This window comes from Geospiza fortis, unplaced genomic scaffold, assembly GCF_000277835.1.
Source record: "Geospiza fortis unplaced genomic scaffold, GeoFor_1.0 scaffold425, whole genome shotgun sequence".
Lineage (NCBI taxonomy): Eukaryota > Metazoa > Chordata > Aves > Passeriformes > Thraupidae > Geospiza > Geospiza fortis.
Genome location: NW_005054387.1, coordinates 51300 through 54953, shown reverse-complemented (window position 1 = coordinate 54953; position 3654 = coordinate 51300). Strand labels below are relative to the sequence as shown.

General features: G+C 48.8%; 1 protein-coding gene across 5 annotated transcripts in view; it reads right to left on the bottom strand.

Annotated features, from left to right (window-relative positions):
- COL26A1 (collagen type XXVI alpha 1 chain) overlaps nucleotides 1–3654 on the bottom strand; it is a 172047-nt gene that overhangs the window by 149858 nt on the left and 18535 nt on the right. The gene's annotated exons all lie outside the window — the stretch shown is intronic.

The window sequence follows — 3654 nt, the reverse complement described above, 5'->3', positions numbered from 1 at the left end:
TCCTCATCTATCTTAAAGCAAGAGCCCTCAATAGAGCTGATCCCTTCAAGCACCTCAGTGTGATAGATGACTCCCCAACCTTGCACACCAAAAATCAAAATGGTAATGCACCTGCACATCCCCTTCCCCTTCCCTAAAACCACCTCCTGTCTGTCAGTTTGATTTCCCCAGAACACACCATTTACAGCATTTGTTGCTTTTTTTCCCCCTTTTTTGCATTCCCCTCCCATCTCCACAGGAATCCCTGCTCTCTGGATAGCTCCCATTTCCATGAATAGGAGGCACAGATGCCAGCACCACATGGGGCCAGCGGGCTGGGGCTGCTCGCTGACCCTTGGGCTACAGCCGGCCAGGAGGGCTGGGACACCCAGGGAGGGGTGGCTCTGTGCCACTGCCACCAGCCCAGCAGCAGGGACGGGGCTCAGCTTGCAGCTTGCCCTGAGACACTGCTCCTGCTCACCAGAAACACCCCTGGATTCCTCAGCAGGGAGTGTGCACTGGGGGCACACCTGAGGGGACCCCAGGTGGGCAGAAACGTCTTACAGAACCACTTATCACAGATTTGTCAGGGATCTGTGCTGTATAAACAAGGATCAGGACTGTGGACACACCTGAAGTGATCCCAGGTAGGCAGGGAGGCCTTACAGAGTCACTTAGATTTGTCAGGGATCTGTGGTGTATAAACAGGGATCAGGACTGTGGACACACCTGAAGTGATCCCAGGTGGGCAGGGAGATCTTTCAGAACCACTTATCACAGATTTGTCAGGGATCTGTGGTGTGTAAATAGGGATCAGGCACTGGAGTAGCCAAATGTCTCTACTGACATCTTCAGCATCAAAACAAGGGGGGAAGAGATAAAGTTAATGTAGCTTCAGATCACATGATGACATCAGATCCTTTAACAGGCTCAGCAGAACTTCCTCATAAAGTTTAGGGAGCAGGACCAGGAGAAACAACAGGAGCTAAAGGCTGAAAATGTGATCATTCAAAGTAAAGTTTTCTTTTACCTTTCACTTGCACACTTGATGCCATCAGCCACTTGGTCTCTCCAAGCCTTAGTCATGGGGTTTGTCCAGACAGGGGTAATATCTCCTCATGCCATGGGAACAGCCAGTTGAGCACAGAAGGAAAAGCAGCCAGGAGAAAGGGTGAGAACAAGAGGGGTTGGGAAAATCACAGCCCTGCATTCCCAGAATGACCAGGTTGGAAGAGACTTTCAAGATCCTCAAGAGAATCCCATGCCCCAACACCTCAACTAAACCCTGGCACCCAGTGCCACATCCAGGCTTTGTTAAACACATCCAGGGATGGGGACTCCACCACCTCCCCAGGCAGGCCATTCCAGAACTTTATCACTCTTTCTGTGAAAAACTTTTTCCTAACATCCAACCTATATTTCCTTTGGCACAGCTGAAGACTGTGTCCTCTGGTTCTGTCAGTGCTGCCTGGAAAAAGAGACCAACCCCACCTGAGCACAGGCACCTTTCAGGGAGTTGTAGAGTGATAAGGTCACCTCTGAGTCTCTTTTTCTCCAGGGTGAGCACCTCCAGCTCCCTCAGTGGTTCCTCATCAATCACTACAGGAATGGAGAAGCTCCCCGAGGCTCTCCATGCATTGCCTCCCTTGCCTGAAGCCATCACCTGGGTTTGCCAGGCTGAACAGGACTGGCAGCTCCTGGCAGGCTAACAGATCCTTCACTCAAATCCAGGGACAAATCCACCTTCCTGAGCAGGAGCACAGAGAGCAGTGACAGTGATAAAGCACCACACTTATCACCTCATCTCTAAAGCAGAAACACCAGTGTGGGCATTAAAAAAAATAAGGGGCAGACCCCAAAGATACTCAGCTGATCAAATGTGAACACAGATTTCTCCAGCTTCTCTCTTTACCAACAGAAGAGAGGGTTTGGTTACAAAGGTACCCACAGCCAGGAGTGAAAGGTACATCACACTCTTGGCTTCCCATAAATAGCATAATTTTCCTACAAATACAACTTTTAGGGGTTTTTACTGCAGCACACAGGCAGGTGAGACAAAAACAGGAACACAGCTGGTCAAGGATGCGTTAGGACATCCAGCTTGGAACTCAGATAAAATAGCGCAGTGATTAGAACAGAAAGACAGACAGACAAAACCATCCCAAGACTTCCCTTTGCAAGCCAAAAGTCAGCAAGAACAGCATACAGAATGCAAGCAGGCTTCAGGCAATGTGATGAAAGGCCCCATCATGGCTTACAGAGATTATAAATGACCCTTTATATTATACACAGATGCTAGGAAGGAAGGTTTAGGACTTTTACTGGCACGCATCCAGGATGGCAGAGAATATGTTGCTGCTTATTCAGAAAGAATATTCCAACCAAGCAAACAAAATGATCCAAACAGCAGCTCCTTTAGGATCTCATGCATGCTCATCACCAGCATATTTAGTGTGATATTCTGCATCCCAAGGAACTGGTCCTTGCTCAGAGAGAGGAGTTTCACTTGGTCCATTTCCTCCAGCTGTTTCCAAACACCCCGTCCTCTCACACCCTATTTAATTCTTGGAAGACTTTCACAGAAAACAGAGGATCTGCAGATCATGGCCTGCAAGCTGCTGATTTAGACAGTTTCCTTCTGGGGCTACAGACCCAGATCTCACGTCTTGATCCCAGCTGACAATGTCTTTTTCCAGAGGGAATGGGGGTGTTGATGCCAGCAGCTATCTAATCACATTCACTGTGGAGGTTCAGGATGTTGCTGTGGACCCTTCAGGCTAAATGGAACAACAAAATCAATAGTTTGCTTCCATTTGGAGATACTTTGCAAGCTCCTGCTTGGAGCTTGAACAGATGCTGAGGGGTTCCTGCTCTCTGCTGACTCAGCAAAAGCAGGGATGGCTTTGGGCACCTGGACACTGAAGGGACACAAGAAATCCTCACCTTCCAGAGCACATGGGAAACAGCCTGAGAGCATCTCACAGGCTTACTCAGAAAGCTGGAGGTGCAGTTTGCTTCCATAGGCAGACACCAGACAAAGCCATACCTGCACCCCACTGATTTTCTGAACCTCCTGCACCCCTCAACAGAAGTTTGTTTGGACTCATAGTTCACCCCTGGAGATTCTGATGTTTTTGCAGCCTGTCATCCAACAGTGAGAGAGAAAAGGGACTGCAGAGGGTAGAGAAGTGTAAGGTAACATACAACCAAGCTAAAATACTGTAGGTTCCAGAAGAGCCACACACTCACATATCAAAGCTTAATTCCTGGATAGCATAGTTACAGCAATCATTTCATGGATGGGAAAACACTGACAGAAAACTTCATCTTCCCTCCCTTCCCACCACTGAGATTTGCAGTGTTCCCTAAGTCCACAGGGTGCATAAGGGACCTCTTCATCCATCCATCCATCCATCCTTAGGAGCACTCACACCACAACACACAGAGCCATCCCCAAAAGCAGTGTTTGCTTCTTTCCTAGCCCAAACTGCTCACTTTTTCCAAGCTTCTCTGCATCCTGGGGGTCCCTGGAGGACGTTCCAGGTGGTTCACAAGAGAAAAGTCCCCTGGCTGTTAGCTGGCTCCATTTCACTGGAGAAGGGATCACAAAGTGAGCAGTGTCAGAAGCACTGGGCTGAACTGATCAGGACCCAGCAAGGGCTGGTGAATCAGGAC